Raw genomic sequence first — 18,636 nt, 5'->3', positions numbered from 1 at the left:
GAAGAGTCAGACCCAAAGTTCATCTCTAAGACCAACAATTATGCAAGTGAGAACTTGACCCTAGGGAAAGGAGAGCTGACTCAGAGGTTTCCAAAGAAACCAGGTCAATTCCCAGCACACACATGGTGGCTTGAAACCATCCAGAAATCCAGTTCCATGAGATCTGATGTCCTCCTCTGGTCTCTGTGGGTACTGCATGCACATGGTACACACACAAACAGGCAAAACATTCATACACATAAAATAAAAAAAGAAATATTTTTTTAAAGGAAAGGAAAACTTGAGCCTATCCCACTGGGACACTGGCCTCCATTTACTGCAAGAATGTGTTTGGAGGCTCTTGTTAAGAATTCTAGCTGAGGCTGGGCAGTGGTGGCGCATGCCTTTAATCCCAGCACTCGGGAGGCAGAGGGAGGCGGATTTCTGAGTTCGAAGCCAGCCTGGTCTACAGAGTGAGTTCCAGGACAGCCAGGACTACACAGAGAAACCCTGTGATGAAAAACAAAAAAACAAACAAAAACAAAAAACAAAAAAAAGAAAGAATTCTAGCTGAGTAAAGAGGCACTTATTTTCCTCCTGGCTTTAGAGTTTCACCATAGCAGTCCCATCTCTGAGTTCCAAGGCAAAGTCCCCTGTTTTTCTGTTTTCTCCTGTACCTTGTTCTTGAGAAAGTAGGCCATGCTCCTGCCCTGCAGTGTCAAGGAGTGGCAGAGGCAGGCATTAGCCACGTGGCTAATGCATTTCAGTAGTTCATGCTGTGGGTAATGGCCTGGGAGGAGGGGCCATGGAATTTAGCTTGGTCCCTGACTTCACAGGGAAGACAGGCGATGAGTTTCAAGTCTAATTCTTGAACATAACTCATTCTACCTCTTCAAAATGGGTGGCGTTTCTCTTCATGCTGCCTCAAGTTAGGGAAGAAGTGACGTGGGCAAATCCTTCCTGTCGTCTTTTGTGGTTATGTTGTTGCTGTTATTATTGTTTGGTTCTTGGTTTTGTTATCCTTTTGTTGCTTTGTTTTCTTGTGTTTGTGTTGTAGTATGTTGTGCTGTTTAGAGTTGGGCTGATTAGTTGGTTAGTTGGTTAGTTTGGTGTTTTTGAGATGAGGTCCTGAGATATAACTCACACTAGCCTTGAGCTCCCAATACATCTGAGTATCTGGAGTGGTGGAATTACAAAATTGGGCCATCATGCCCAGATTTTTTATTGACTTCTTTAGAGTATCTTAGTATTAGACTAAGACCAGACCCAATAGACTCACAAAGACATTTCAGTTTATGAATATTCAAATCTGTGAAGAGATTAATTCTGGGGGATCTTCCTCAATCAAAACCTTTCATCCTCTTCCACTTAAATATATCATTTTCAGTGGTATGAGCTTTGGCTAATATAGATAAACCTAGGAGCAATAGATAATGTGGACATATAACATGTATATATAATTATTTATATATACATATATAATTACACACACACACACACATATATATGACTCAAAAACATGAAGAGCTTTCAGTGTTTGAGGCAATGTGCTAGTCCCTATGATGAACACAGAGACAAATAAAAGCATGGCTTTGGAGTTGCTCTACTTTAGGTCACCCCAAAGACAACACACATAAACTTTTTGGCATAAACTTAGCTCTCAGTCTCTTATCCCAAGCTCCCTTTCCATGTTCTTAATCCTTGGTGCAATGTGCGAGAGCCCTGTGGATTCCTTTTGTGGGGGTTGAACACAATCTTTGTCCCTTCAAAAATAAACATCACTTAGTATGTGAAAGAAATTTCTGTTTGGCCCTGAATAAAAGTCATTATTTGTGAAGTAAATAATTTGTAGCATCATTACCTTAGCTTTAAACTAGCTGAGAGAAATGCAGCCTGGGATATAGTAACGCCATGTGGGCCAACAAGGCAAGTTCCAGGAACTGCATGCACCTACACAAGGTCCTGTCCTGAGGTACCCATTCATTAGTAGTGTGGGCTTCTCTGCCCACTGCAGGCTTGACACAGACTCAAGTTCAGGGAAAGCTGGCATGGAGTAATCCTTACACGTTCTTTATTTATTCTTGCTAAGCGTGGTGCATTTGAATGATCCAAATCCCCAGTCATGACAGGTCCTGTGGATGACATGAAATTTTTCTTTTTTTAAGGAAAGGATATACTGGCATTTACTAGTTCCTCGGAGCCTACACATTAGCTGACACATTTAGATACTAAGGGTGTTGTTCTCTGTTGTTGAATAACAAAGGAACTAAAGGAGTCACTCATGAAATCACCATGTTTGACTGATATTGGATTCATATAGAATTGCAATAGTGAGCATGTACATAGCTCCTATAACATATGAGGCGTTCCAAGAACTTAAAAATTGTATTTTTAAAAACATAGCCAGGTGTAGTGATGCACACATTTAACCTCAGCACTTGACTATAATGGCAAGATACTCCTAAAGATGTAATAGCGGCACTCATATCTTGGTGGTGACCAACAGCTGTCTTATTTGATTTGTTTAACAGTATGGAAAGTGTACTTGGTACTGGAAACAGAGCTAACTACCCAGGGCTAATGTGATCAATAACCTTAGAGGAGAGCCTGCCATGGCCACTACCAAGTAGTCAAGCCTAAAAACATACACACAAGGAACACTTAATGGACTTATTATGTTATGTGTGTGTGTATGTGTAAATGTATATGTGTGTAAATATATATGTATGTATATGCACTTATACATATATGTAATAACAATAATTAAGAAAAAAGATGCCATAAACTTAAAAAGAAATAGGGAAAACATGGGAACAAAGAGAGGGGAAAATGATATAATTATATTTAATTTTTTACATTTTTATTTTTATTTTATGTGCATTGGTGTTTTGTCTGCATATATGTCTTTATGAAAGTATTGGATCCCATGGAAGAGGAGTTAAAGACAAGTATGAGTGCTGGGAATTAAACCTGGATCCTTTGGAAGAGCAGCCAGTGCTCTTAATGGCTGATCCATCTCTCCAGCTCTATATTTAATTTTTTAAATTGCAAAAAAGGATTTAATCTTACACCATACAATGTGGATATAACTATTCATAGAAACAAATACTCCCACTGGACAGGTGGGAAAATAGAGACTTGGATAACTCGATTAATATGTAAAACATTATGCCACTATCACTGATGCAACTTAATCAAGCTCAGCCAGTCTCGCTAGAAGGTCAGTGTTATTAAGCCTTGAGTAACTGTTTCTCAAGAATGATGGGGAAAATCCTCATTTAAACTGTCCCCTTCTCACAAACAAATACATAAACATGTGCATAGCTACATGAAGATATACCTTCATCCTGCAAACTTAGTAATACAGATGGGAATAGCAAACTCTTTCTATTTAGTTAGAACCACAGAACTAGAATCAATACCCAGACCATTTCAACTGGATTTGGATGGAAAACTTCACAGCAGAAAATGAGTAGTAATGGTTTGCAAATACACACCATTATATAGCAACTGATGTCTAAAATCCATGAATAGTACAGTAATGACTTGTAAGCAAAGACCTCCATTGCAACAAAGAACTTTCTTTGATCCTTTAGAAAAAGCTTGATACTAATTAAAGGATTATGTGATCCAAAACCCTCTGAGGATGGTTATTTTGTTTTGTTTATCCATTCTTAAAATGTGCTCTATAGAATAAACATAAAAGAATCACCTGGATGTATATTTGAGGGAAAAATGTGAATTGCTGGATTCCACTGCATAGGTGATGAATCAGAATTTCAAGGGGCCTGAGAATCTGTACTGTAGGTGTCTCCTTCTGTAAAGTCTAATAACTGGTGGCCAACATGACAGGATCTGCAATCACCAGAAGAGACAAGTCTCTGGTCACAAGTGTGAGAGATCATCTCAATTAGACTAATAGAGAAGAGAAGACCCATTTAAATGTGGGCAATACCATTCCATGGTCTTAGGATCCTGAACCACGTGCAAAGAAGTCGCTTTAGCATTCATCTCTCTCTGCATTTTGAGTATACAACAATACCCACAGTCTTGTGCTTCTTCCCCCATGCCTAATTTTAATCCCCAACATGGTGGACTGTACCCTGGAACCATGAGCCAAAATAAACCATCCTCCCTCATGCTATCAAGTGTTTTATCAGAGCAATGAGAAAAGTAATTAATATATACCCTACCTGCTTGTCCACTTCTAATTCATGCATGCACACTAAATTACCCATGATACCAAGTGGTACTACATCCACAAAGCCCATAACCATTTAGAAGCATAACCTCCTTTGTTTGAATCCTTAAGAGCTTTATTTTTAAATCCAGTAGAAGCCAGCTTTCCCTCACACTGTTCTTTCTGTTGTGACTCTGAGGGAAATGAAATATATACCTGAACTATGAGCCTTATCCTGTTAGTCTCAGGTTACGGTATTTGCATAAGGTTTTCATTGCACATAAACTGATTTACAATTCAGCCAGTCCACCAGTTCCAAGTTAATGTATGAGGGACAGCTAACAAATGATCACTGGAAAAATAAATAACCAACTTACCCTCAGCCTTTTACTGGTTTTGTTTTAATCGTTTAGGCATTGGTTTTAATCTCTGCTCTTGACTTTCATCCGACTCTGACTCTGAGGGCAAAGGAAGTTAACAGTTATCCCTGGTTCCATGAAGAAACAAATCACTGAGAGCCATGAATATTGTTTGCCACAGTTCTCTGCTACTCTACGAAAAATAATGGTTTCTGGGGCTGGGGGCATGGATCAGTTGTTAAGGTGCTTGCTGCCCAAACATAAGAACCTGAGCTCCATCCCTAACACACACATATAAAACAGCTGGCACAGTTATATGAGCCTGTAATCCCAGCACTGGCAAAATGGGAACAGGAGGATACTAGGGCTTGATAGACAGCCAATCTAGCTACATCAGTGAGCTCTAGGTTCACAGAGAGACCCCATCTCAAAAAAAAAAAAAAAAAAAAAAGTCGCAATTGCGAATGATTAAGGACAATACTCAACATTGAGCTCTGGCCTCCATGTTTATCCATGTGGAAATGTGGAGCCACACACTTATATATCTTAACTATTAAGTTCACACTTCTAAATTTATACCAGTACCTCTTTCCTGAGTACCAGCCATTCAGCCATCTAAAGGACACATCAAACTCAGCATACTAAATGCTAAGATACAACCTTCACCCACAATCTCCTCCTATATTCCTGTCTCAGTGGCTGGCTTCCCATGGTAGTTCCCAAGCAATAAAAACTGTAATCATTTACAGATACCATATATTTCATTTGGCATCATAATTGGTTTCAAGTCCTTCCCTATCTTCTTCATATGCATATTTTTGTTTGGGTTTCTGTCTGTCCTTATCCTTACTTCTATCTTCTAACTCTTAGACTAAGCAGTGTAAAACAAAATTCCTGTGGGTATCAGGCATTATAACTAAATAATTTAGGTCCAGCGTGGATATTATAGCATGGTGCAAACTGCAAACACTTGCTTTATCTAAAGCCACTTGCAGATCTTTGAACAAGAATGTACTATTGGAAAGTTAGGCTGTTGATTCAGAAGTATACAGATTGAAGCAGGCCTAGTTAAGTTTTCTAAGTTTGTGTAGTAGATGCTGGGTGTATACACACACACCACATGAACACACACACATTGCATATATACTGTCCATACATAAACAAAAAACAAAATTTTGAAAAGTCAATTAGAAGTTTAAAATGCAAATTAGATGGGCTGGAGAGGGAACCCAGTCAATGAAGTTTTCCTTGCAAGGAAAAAAACTTGAGATCAATCCCCAGAACTGCAGAAAAGTGCCAAGCAGGCTGGAGATACAGCTCAACAGTGAAGAGCACTGACTGCTCTTCCAGAGGTCCTGAGTTCAATTCCCAGCAACCACATGGTGGCTCACAACCATCTGTAATGAGATCTGATGCCCTCTTCTGGTATGTCTGAAGACAGTGACAGTGTACTCATATACATAAAAATAAATAAATTTTTTAAAAAAGTGCCAAGCAGGTATACACTTGTATCCAGCATTGCAGAAGCAGACACAAGAGGACCACTGAAACATGCTTATTGCAGGATATTTGAACACACTGTGAATCCAGATATTGTGTTGTTTGTTGGAAAAACCTGTTTCTAGTTGTAGGGCTCAGCCCTTAGTACACACCTTTAATCCTTCTGGTTGGAATATAAATACGGCCTTATACACACCTTTAATCCCAAATGATTAAGGTAAAGTTAGTTTGTAGAAGGAATCACCCATGTTTGAAAGCAATGTCTTATTGAGTGGCAGAAAACGTGATGAATCAGAGAAAGATTTAATAGAATAGGATATGTCCAACTCTCACAAAAAGAGAGAAAAGGGAAGCTACTTGAGAGGCAGTGCAGAGAGAGAGAGAGAGAAGGAAGTTTTACTGTAACAGTTGTACAGAGACAGGTTGCAGAGAGGACAGAACAAGCCAGAGAATGAGAAGGGGCCAGAAGCTCAGAACAGATTGACAGAGTTAGTTTGAGGTCAAGCAAAGCAATTTAGGAGAAGCCAGATTGAATGAGTCAGCTTGGAGAGGAGTTTGAGCCAGAACAGCTGAGTTGAACCAGCCAGTCAGAGCTCAGAAAGAACCAGAAAGGGTGAGCTTTTTCAGCAACAGGACTCAGAGGCTGAAAACATTCTAGGCCAAGATAAGATTGAATAGAGGCTAAAAATTTCCAGGACTAGGCCTAGGTTAGAAGACTGAGGCAGTAAGCCTCCAAGATGATAATTACCACAGGAGAATAAAAGGTACTGTTGTACATGCTAGACAGTCAAGCCTAAGTCATGACAGCTAGACTAATGACAGACCTTGTCTCAAAAGAAGTGGACAGCATCTAAGGAAAGGCTTGTCCTTAGGCCTCCAGACAGACCTGTACACACATGTGCCCAAACACTTATGTACATATATGCATTCAAAATGAGACTTAGAAATGCCTCATCACATGTGAGATTAGCAAGTTTTCAAAGTCTTAACTGTGGGGCTCATGGCTTTTTCTCACCACTCTCATGAAGAAAAAGGGCAGGGCAGGAGCCTTTCTAAATTCCAGCCTCTGGTTAGGTTCACCTAATTCTCTCAACAACTCTATGAAAGATATCTTTAATAGCCAAAATCGAGTCAACTCTCACTCGTGTGACTGCTTAAGTTTCCATGTGAGAGGTGATATGCAAACAAGAAAGGTTTGGGTGTCTTTGTGTTTCATGCTTAAATTTGATTAAAAATTTAGGCTTTGAGGGATCTGGAGAGATGGCTCAGCAATTGAGAGCACTTGTTGCTCTTGCAGAGGACCCAGGTTTCATTCCCAGCACTCACATGATGGCTCACAACCATCTGAAACTCCAATTCCAGGAAATCTGACTCTCTTTTATGACCACTCAACAGACACGAGGCATAGATATGATACATGTACATACATGTAGGCAAAATACTCATATCTGTAAAATAATAAACAAATTGTTTAGATAGATAAATAGATAGTTGGATAGATGATAGATAGATAGATAGATAGATAGATAGATAGATAGATAGATAGAAATTTAGGTTTTGAGTCTTGGCACTCAGAAGGCAGAGACTGGCAGAACTCTAAGTTTGTTGCCTGCTTATTGAGTTCCAGGATAGCCAGAGATACACGGTGAGACCCTGCCTCAAAAGCAAAAGAAAAACAGTAGGCTTTGTCTTTATACAGTATTTAAATGAAGACGGGTGTCTTCAATTTGCTTTTCTGTTGCTCTGATAGATACCATGACCAAAATCAGTCTGGGAAGGAAAGGGTTACTTAGCTGCCTCCAGGCTCACTCCCCATGGCTTACATAGCCTGCTTTCTTATGCAATCTTGGATCACCTTCCTTGGGGTGACACCTTACACTGTGAGCTTTCCCACATTAATTAATCAAGAAAATGACCTACCTGCCATCTTTTAGGCACTGCCTTCTGGGAGGCAGAGGCAGAGGCAGAGGCAGAGGAGGCAGAGGAGGCAGAGGAGGCAGAGGAGGCAGAGGAGGCAGAGGAGGCAGAGGAGGCAGAGGAGGCAGAGGAGGCAGAGGAGGCAGAGGAGGCAGAGGAGGCAGAGGAGGCAGAGGAGGCAGAGGAGGCAGAGGAGGCAGAGGAGGCAGAGGAGGCAGAGGAGGCAGAGGCAGATGAATCTCTGCAAGTTCCAGACCAGTCTGGACTACATATCAAGTTCCAGGCCAGCCAGGAACTTGATTCTGTCTCAAAAATAAGGGGGGTGAGGGGATTGGGAGACAGACAGACAGTGAGAAAGATGCCCCACAGATTTACCTACAGGTCAATGTGATGGAGGCAATCTCTCATTTGAGATCCCCCTCTTCCCAGATATGCTCAAGAGTGTGTCATGTTGACAAAAAACTAACACAACCAGGTTTTCTTCCCCATTTGAATCTTTAAATGAATTGATATTACAGAAAGAGTGTCCCTGATTAGGCTTCCCTCACATTTCTCTTGAGGGAAAAGTTTGGGGTCATCCATAATAAATTTATATACCTTAATAATGATTTGTCTTAAGTTAATAAGAAGTTATAGGTTGTACAGAAAGACAAAATATGCCTGTCTTATTTGCCACAGTACCTGTATGTTTAAAATAGTATCTAGAACACAAATATTTATTTGATGATGGGCAGTGAAATATTTATTTGATGATAATGAGAATAGGAATTTCCTATAAACAGATGGATCACTCTTTTAGCCCAGGTTTCACCCAAGAAGCCAAGGAAAATTCTAGACTTTGTACTAGCATTGTATGAACTAGAGGGGAAAGTCAGGGTGGAATTTCGCCCATGTTAGAACTCTATGGTCTATTGGGAAGATTTGAGTAAGCGGCTCATTTCTTATTTCAGTGAGGAAAAACATTAAGGACAAAAGACATAGCAAGCAAATCAAAAGACACACTTCCTGCTTGGCTCCCTACCCATCCCTCACTAAGAAACAAACAGACATGCCTGGCACAGGCCCCATTCTCATGCAGGATTGACATTCCACCATAACAGTACTGGTTAGTTGCTCAAGTTCCTGAAGAGTCCACACCATTTGTTTGTTTGTCTGTCTCAGCCAGATGGATGAAGGTGGGTGGAAGCCTTTTGCCTCCCCTTACTTCTTTCTCTAGAGTAGGAGTCAGGATCCATAACAATATCTAACGGCAATTCTTTTTCTGCTTCTTAAGTACAAAGGGATACATTTTCTCCCGATTAAATAAAGTCTAAAGGAAAAATAAATTGTTTCAACAATATTTGAAGACATTACTGTTTCTGTCCCTTAGAGAAGCCATGTACCCTTTCTCTATAAAAGGACACCAAAATTTAGGCATAACTCAATAACAATAAACAATTACCATAATATGAACTGACTCGTAAGATAAAAAATAACCAGTCTCGTCACAAAGTGGTTTTTTTTTTTTTAATTTTTTTAGAATCTCTGTCTTTGTCAGTGTTCTATTACTGTGAAGAGACACCATGAACATGACAACTCTTATAAAAGAGAGCATTTAATTGGGACTTGCATACAGGTTCAGAGGTTCAGTCCATTATCATCATGGCAGGAAGATGGCAGCATGCAGGCAGACTTGGTGCTGGAGATGTAGCTGAGAGTTCTACATCTGGATTCACAGGAAGCAGGAACAGAGAGCAACACCAGGCCTTGCGTGGGCTTCTGACACCTCAAAGCCCATCACAAGTGACACACTTCCTCTAACAAGACCATACCTCCTTTCAAACAGTGCTACTCCCTGGTGACCAAGCAGTCAAATCTATGGGCCTGTGGGGGCCATTCTCATTCAAACCACTACAGTTTCCAATAATAATAATAATAATGATAATAATACGTTGAAAAAATTTAAAGAGCAGATTATAAAGTAATTGATAAATATTATACAATGGTGTTTTTAAAATAATATATCTGAATGTACATAGAATCACAAGAAAGTTCTGGAACAATATACCCAAGGGGACTATATCAGAATTTCGTGTCATTTTTTGTTTTCTTTTTGCTTATCTAATGTTCTAATTATTAGTGCCACCAAAATATTTTGAATTTGAATAAGATGAGAATGTCTCAACCACTAAAAGAGTGAAGGAGTCAGACAAGCTATGGTGGCAGAGATTGCTCAGTTGGCAAAGTGCTCGTTATTCAAAGTTAAGACCTGAGTTCAAATCTCCAGGAACAAGCAAAAAGGCCAGGTGTGTAAATGTGCATCTATACCACAGTGCTTAGGGGAGTGGATACAGGTAGAGACAGACAGACATTTAAACTTATGGGCCAGCCAACCAAACCATCGGTGACTGTTGGGTTCACTGAGAGATCCTGTCTTAAAAAAATATTTTTTAAGGTAGAGAATGATAAAGATATCGGATATATATCTCTGGTATCTTCACACCTGCATGCACATGTGCATGCCTGCATACCACACACACACACACACACAGAGAGAGAGAGAGAGAGAGAGAGAGAGAGAGAGAGAGAGAGAGAGAGAGAGAGAGAGACTGTGATTTTGGGAACAAAACTGCTTTTATATTCTGTGCCTCAAGAAGAGACTAAGAACACTTACACGCCTGTTGTATTTCAGACACCTTGTCTTTTCATTTACTCCTTATGGTGGCTCTCCAAAGTAGACAGTATTATTTTCATATCACAGATGAGGACTCAAATGGACTCAAGGAGACTACACAAATAGTCTAAACCATGTATCCAGTACAAAGCAGTGGCAGGATGGAACCAGGTTCCCTGACTCCAGTATCCAGGCTTCTCCCACTGATAGATAGCCTCCAGCACATGGATGGTAGCTAGCCTAGGAGTCCTGGCTTTATTCATCATCACCACCCATGAAACCCTAACAGTGGCTGCGCTTCAGTGCATCTCAGTCAGGTTCTTCCCTGATGGCTCAGGGAAGGAGTGTCTTATCTTGTACAAGGACACACCACTACTCTCTTTTACTCATCCTGATTAACTCAGGCAAAAGATCCAGTTCTTAGAAACTATAAATGCAAAAGACTGGTTTGTTGGTGTCGTTTTAAGAATAAAGATGGGTGTTCTTACTGCTTGTGACTAAACAACTGGGAAGCCCTTTCTGAAGGTGTCTCCACCTCACATCTGGCTGACAATTGGCCTCTTGTTGTAATAACCTGAAAAACCTCATGGCTTTGCCTCAATTGGCCTTTGTTTTCTTGTCCTGTTGGATGTTTAGTTAAGTATTAATAAGACTTTGAGTCACATTCCACCAAGGAGCTTCAGCTGTTTCACTTGCAATGTCTCCTTGTGGTCACATTACTTCTGGGAAGAACACACTTCCCAGATATTGTCTTCCCATCATGAAGGAACAGTGAGGACTTACATACCACACCTCACAGTTTGGCTGAATGACAAGTGGTAAGTGATTGTCAAGGAGCCAACATTGCAAGAGAAGAAACCTGAGCGAATACGGATATGCAATGACTCTGGGAGTGGAGCACAGATCTGTGGGAGATGTGGTAATGGAAGAGTCGTGCCTATGCTAACAACAGGAGCTATTTATGAAGCACACAAAGCCAGCCAGCCCCTGGACGATCGGCTTTTACACATGTCCCACAAGCAGGAGCTAATCCAAGGTTGTAAGACTCTAAAGATGATAGGCTTTCCTAGTGGGGGTGGGTTACAAATAGAACACATGCAAAGTTCTCCTGTGAAGGACAGGCACTGGTAAAGTGACCTTACGGGGAGCTCTCCTTGAACTTCATGGGCCAGTCATGAACACTCCAAAGCGTGGTTGCCAATTTTGTGTGTAATGACTCTCAGCAAGGCCAGGGAACGTGTCTATTTACAGAGCAAGGATTCTAATCAGGCTTCTGAAATCCTTCAAGAAGCTTCTTGAAGCTCCCAAATAAACAAATTCTTGAGTATCACAAGGACAGATCCCCTTGAAAGAGCAGCACAAACACCTTCGTGTGGTTCTATAAGCTTCCTGGCTGTCTTACTCAGGGTTTCTACTGCTGCACAAAACATCATGACCAAGAAGCAAGTTGGGGAGGAAAGGGTTTGTTCAGCTTACACTTCCACATTGCTGTTCATCACCAAAGGAAGTCAGGACTGGAACTCACAGAGGGCAGGAACCTGAAGGCAGGAGCTAATGCAGAAGCTATTAAGAGGTGCTGCTTATTGGCTTGCTTCCCCTGGCTTGTTCAGCTTGCCTTCTTATAGAACCCAGGACCACCAGCCCAGGGATGGCACCACCCAGAATGGGCTGGGCCCTCCTTCATTGATCACTAATTGAGAAAATACCTTACAGCTGGATCTCATGGAGGCATTTCCTCAAGGGAGGCTTCTTTCTGCGTGATAACTCCAGCTTGTATCAAATTGACACACAACCAGCCAGTACACTGGCATAGGCCAGACCCTGTTGATACCTTCAGAGCTTCAGGGTAAGGAATCCTGACAAAACTAGGGTAGAAGTTTGTATCTTTCTGATTCTAAGAATTGGTTAAGAAAACTTCTGTTGAAGTCGGGATAAGACAGACTTTAGTGGTCCTCTTAAAGACACTGAGAATGGGAGAAAAGTCTTTGCTAGTTGAATACTGACAGAGGATTAATATCTAATATATTCCAAGAACTCAAACAAGGAAGGAAGAAAGAAAGGAATAAAACATCCCAATCAATAAATAAGCAAATGAAACAAGCAAAATGTTCTCAGAAGACAAATGACCAATAAACACATGAAAACATGCTTACCTTCACTAGCCATCAGAGAAATGCAAAGTAAGCCTGCAATGAGATTCCATCTCACTCTTTTCAGAACGGCAGTCATTAAGAAACAAACAAGGGACTGGAGAGATGGCTCAGTGGCTAAGAGCACTGGCTGCTCTTCAAAAGGTCCTAAGTTCAATTCTCAGCAAGCACATGGTGGCTCACAACCATCTGTAATGGGATCTGATGCCCTCTTCTGGGATGCAGATGGACATACAGACAGAGCACCCATATACATAAAAATAAACACATCTTAAATTTAAAAAAAGAAAACAAAATAAACAATAGGGGGAAAGGCAGGGAGATCTCTATGAGTTTGAGGCTGGCCTGGTCTATAGAGCTATTTCCAGGACAGCCAGGGTTACATAGTAATACTCTGCCTCAAAAACCAACGACGACGACACGACAACGATGACTACTGCTGCTGCTGCTGCTAATAATAATAATAATAATAATAATAATAATAAATAATCACAACAACAAACAAAAAATGTTGATGAAGATATGGTTTAAAAAGAATCCATAAGCACTTCAGGTATGAATAAAAAACCAGTCAGACTACTATAGAGGTCACTGTGGAGGTTTCTTGCAAAGTTAAAGTAAATCTACCATGTTACCCAACTATACCACTTCAGGATATTTATCCAAAGAACTCCAAGTCAGCATACCAGAGAAACACTCATGCATCAATGCTATATGCATCACAACTCACAATAGCTAAGTCGTGGAACCAACTTAGGTGTCCAGCAACAGAGGAATGGATAGAGAAACTGGTAAGGCTGGGTGTGGTGGGACATACCTATAATAAATACCATTACTTGGGAGGCAGAGGCAGGAGATCTCAGTGAGTTCAAGGCCAATGTAGTCTACATAGGGAGTTCTAGACCAGCCAGGGATACATAGTGAGACCCTTCTCCAGAAAAAAAAAAAGTGGTATAGATACACAATGGAATGTTTTTCATCAAATGAGAAAGAGGATGATGGTATGGTAGATACACTTAATGTATAATACTTAATGTATACTAGGTATGCAAACATAGTCTTATGCAACACAGAGCCATATATATATATATATATAGTTTTCTATATATATATGATGAACATACATAAAGAAAACTTTAAGAAAAGAAAAAAGAATAAAAATGATATTAATCGAAATTCTTGAGGTGGATAACAAAAAAGACACTGAAAGTTGTCAGAATCAACATGGAGTCCCTTGTGTCAACCCTAACAACAAACTAATAAATCAAGCCATGAGCACTTAAATTGTGTACTGATAACATGAACCATTACAACAGACTGGAAATACAGCCTGCACAAAGACCACGGCACCTTTATCCAGAAAATACTTGTGCAGGCTGTCTGCCCTTCTGCTACCTGACTACCTCTGAAGAGATACCACACTTCTTGTTTATTCTATAGCCAAGCATAATTGACTCAAAACAGGTTTTTGTAAATCTCCTTCCATTAGCCCTCAAACTGTCCCCTGGCCTCCATTTCTTTGAACACACATGGTTTCATCTTTGAAAACATGTTAGTTTCACTGCAGCGCTTCCTGCTTATTCCCAAATAAGTTGTTAATTATTCCTCAGAGGGTTCAACTCTTTCTCTCTCCCCTCTCCCTCTCCTCACCTTCTCCTCTCCTCTTCTCTCTGTTCTTTCGGTTGACACGACATCAACTCCCTAACACTTGCATGTTTGTTTGTATAAACAATGTAACAAATGTAACAAAACACATTTCTGCAGGTTTGGCCTAGGAGCAACTTGAAGGCACTTGAGCTTCCGTGAAGCAGAGGGGAGGGACTACAGAGTCACTCCTCCTGCAGCTAGGGTCTGCAGCAGCGGCAGGAATCAGTAGACCGCAGAGGTGTCCAATACAAGGCACCAGAGGTATGGTGCCTCCAACCCTATACTGCTATTGTGTGCGAAGAGACCTTCCAGCACACAGCTATTCAAGCGGCTATGCAGTTTACCAGGCTGCTCTTTTAGAATGTTCCATGAGAAGACATCTCAAGATATTTTCCTTTCCGTCCTCCATTCCCTTTCCTTTCCCCCTCTCCCTTCCTTCTTCCCCCTCCCCCACTTCTCTCTTTCCTCCACTAACTACCAATGTTAACCTACAGTATGCCACTAGGTACTTACAATATTGTAAGAAACTAAACACAAGAGAGACTTCAATGGGGGAAGGGAGAACGTGAGAGAAGATAATAGTGTGTGTGAAAATAATTTAAATTCTTTACATATATGTATGAAGCTGGTAAAGAATCATAACTGGCAGGAGGGGGGTGTGCATGGGAAACACACAAACATTTTCCTGGAGAAGCAATCGCAGCCCTTTCTACAGAGGGCTCAGAATTACTAGTATAAAGTTAGGAATTCTACAGAATCATTATAGGAATTAAGAAGTCATCTGTTTGTCTAGATAGCATTACTACAAGAGAGTAAATCTTTATTACTCTACGGAAAATCTAGCCAAGAGGGTGGGCTAATGTCCAGGGATCATTATACTATTTAATAATAACAGGAAAGACATAACAACAAGAATCAGTTCTAAGATGAAATCTCTGAAGACCTTGCAAATCAGAGTTTGCCCATTGCACGCAGACCATACAAGATGATATGGCATCTTCAGAACCTCACTTGTTAGGATTCGCCTCTCCTAGATGGCTCCTGAGAAAGCAAGAAGCTTGTTGAGGAGGAACCAGACAGTCAAATCAATAACTTCGATACAATAAACTCTGGTGGAGAATACAGCAGGAGAAAGGGGGACGATTTCACGTGAGGAATTAACCTTTAGCCTGAGGCTCTCGAGTATAACAATGATAATAGGAAAATTTTGATGAGATATTTACTTGTATATCAGGCAATGCTCCAGGTCTTCATAATACATGCATGCACCACATAACAGTGTTTCCATCCACACTGACAGTACTTACCATGATGATCTCATGAGATTACAATGAAGCTAAAAACTTCCTGTTTGTTTGTTTTTTCTTTTTATTTATTTTTTATTGGATATTTTATTTACATTTCAGATGCCATCCCCTTTCCCCATTCCCCTCCCTAGAAAACCCCTATCCCATCCCCCTTCTCCTTTTTGCTTTTATACTATTTTTTATGTTAATCAAAGGCTTTATAAGTTTGGTAATGCTCAGTAACAAGATGCCCACACAATCAGAAGTATAGCTCCATACCCAATCTAGATATATCAACTATCTTTGACTGTCGGAGACATGTGAACATCTGTTTCCATGTTCGTCCCCCCTCCCCCTGTCACCTAGCTCCTCCTCTCCTTCTACTCCTCCTCTCCTTACTCCTCTTCATCCTCAACTTCCTGTATCTTAAGGAACATTGAAATATTGAAATAGTGGTAACATTGTAGTGCAAGACATCACTTGTATGTTTATGGGGATGTTGGTGTAAAGCCCCCTACCACACTTCCAGATGTATAAAAGCATCGCACACATGACTGTGTACAGCATATAGCAATCATTAGTGATAATAAAGGTCTATATTACTGCTTCATGGATTTACAGTATACTTTTTGCTTTGGTTTATTTTTCTGCCCAGCTGAGTGTTGAATCCAAGGTCTCACATGTTTAAAGCAAAAGTCCCACCACTAAGTTACACCAAGCTCATGTATTTACTGTACTATTTTGAATCATTATTTTAGACTGTACATGTATCCTTGTAAAATGTGGTTCTACTTATTAAAATAAACTAATTAAGAAATAAATAATGTACCATGACACCATCTGCTTTGTTAGTCTGGGAGCGACCTCTTTCATAGCACAGCATTGTATATCTCATGACTGCTGCATCTCAAATTCATCAGGAAGCTATGTCATGGGCCAGCAAGATGGCTTAGCAGATGGGGATGCCTGCTGGCCAGGTGACCTGAGTTTGATCTCTGGGACACGCATGGTGGAAAGAGAGAAACAACTCCAGCAAGTTGTCCATATGTGCAAGGTGGTACATAAACATATAAGCATTCATGTGCACATAAAATAAATTAGAATGTAATAAAAAGTTTAAAATCCATAAAAGAAGCCAAGTCAAGTGGCTGACCTACACTTATATATAGGTGACCCAGGCTTATGTAAGTCTATTGTGTAACATTTGCACAGTAACAGAGAAGCTTAATGATGTATTTTGAAGGATGCATCCTGTTACTAAGAGTTGATATGTACTTGGTCCTTATAACAACATCATAAAACAATAACAATAACATTGTTATTGTTAATTTAGAAATGACAAAATTCAACCAGCAAAAATTAAGAGTTTGTTCGGGTTTAAGACAAATGGTCCAGACTGTTGTCTACTTGGTCACCAGAACCTGTTCTGTCTTCCTGGGCACATAGTTAAACTGCATTTTTCAGACTCACTTGTAAAAGTGGAACCAAGTAAGATTTAATTCCAGTTGATGGAATATGAGGAAACACCATTCCTATGCCCAATCCATTAAATCCTTATGCCTGTCTACATGTGTCTGCCCTTCTGGTGTCTCTAGAAGCACATGTTAAAAAAATGGTTGCCTCTTCATTAATTTGGACTTTGAGCTAAAGGAAGATGTACCCAGTTATTCACTTGTCTAAAAATGTCACTTAAGCAAGAAACAAACTTTTATCATGTGTGAACTGATGGAAACCTTTGTGTCTTTTTAAGTCATAGCCATGATTCTATCTCTTTAGGAATATATACATACATACATACACACACATATATACACACACACCATATATATTCCATATATATTCCATACACACACACACAAACACACACACATATATGGGCTGGTGAAATGGCTCAGCAGTTAAGAATACTGGCTGTCTTCCATAGGTCCTGAGTTCAATTCCCAGCAACCACATGGTGGCTCACAACCACCTATAAGGAGATCTGATACTCTCTTCTGGCCTGTGGATGTATATGCAGTAGAGCAGTCATACATTAAATAAATAAATAAATAAATATGTAAATAAATATGTAAAGGAATATATATATATATATGTACATATATACAAAAATGTAGCTGCCCATATAGTTGGCTGACATTCTTTCCTTCAAGAGGTTTGATCTATGTCTGTTCTTGAATCTGTTGATCTCTGACTTTCATGAAATAAGCATAAAGCAATGTAATACCTAGGGTCAGTTCATAAAAGGCCATGAAGCTTCTGCCTTACTTGCTGGGAACATTAGTATATAAATGATGCCTATATTGATTAGAACAATTAATTAATTGGAAAGAATTGATCTAGGTTGCAAGTGATAAAAACCCAGTTCAGACTTGTTTGAACATATTGGCTTACATTACTGAAGAGTTCATGGGCAGATGTAGAAAGAGGTAGATGCTGAAAATCTGGAATTTGATCTGTTCCTCTGGGTACTACATTCATCTGTAATCATCCACTCATTCTCTTGCTGGTTATCCCTGTAAGGTATAAGATGGCTACCAGTAATCTCAATTTTATTACCAACTGTATTAGTCTCCAAGTAGAAACAGCCTTGTTTCCCAACAATTCAACTAGTAAGTTCTAGGAACAACTTTCACTGAACAAATTAAGCGCAGAGAGACACAAACACAAACAAGAAGACACACAGACACACAGATATACACACACAGGAGGACACACACATAGTACATATACAATATATACACACAGAGACACACACAAATACACACATGAAGGCAAAACACACACACACACACACACACACACACACACTGTGATCTAGGCCATGTATGGAGCCCTGGAGACAAGACAGCCCTGCTGTCATTACAACTTCATGAATTGAGAATAAACAAATAGGGATGGGGTTCCAAAAAGAAACTGGATAATAGAGATTGTGTGATCCAATACAGGCAAACTGGGTGAGAACCAC

The 18,636-nt window shown here is 40.0% G+C and overlaps 1 long non-coding RNA gene across 1 annotated transcript; it reads right to left on the bottom strand.

Moving 5' to 3' along the window:
• Positions 1-1,959: 1,959 nt before the first annotated feature.
• Positions 1,960-4,617, bottom strand: LOC143435683 (uncharacterized). Its single transcript, XR_013106154.1, has 3 exons — positions 4,537-4,617; positions 3,692-3,834; positions 1,960-2,111 (listed from the first exon to the last, which is right to left on the bottom strand). It is a non-coding gene; the product is annotated as an uncharacterized LOC143435683 (long non-coding RNA).
• Positions 4,618-18,636: the final 14,019 nt, after the last annotated feature.

Source organism: Arvicanthis niloticus, chromosome 22 (assembly GCF_011762505.2).
Source record: "Arvicanthis niloticus isolate mArvNil1 chromosome 22, mArvNil1.pat.X, whole genome shotgun sequence".
Lineage (NCBI taxonomy): Eukaryota > Metazoa > Chordata > Mammalia > Rodentia > Muridae > Arvicanthis > Arvicanthis niloticus.
Note: the sequence above shows the minus strand (reverse complement) of the source record. Positions and strands in the feature narration are given on the sequence as shown.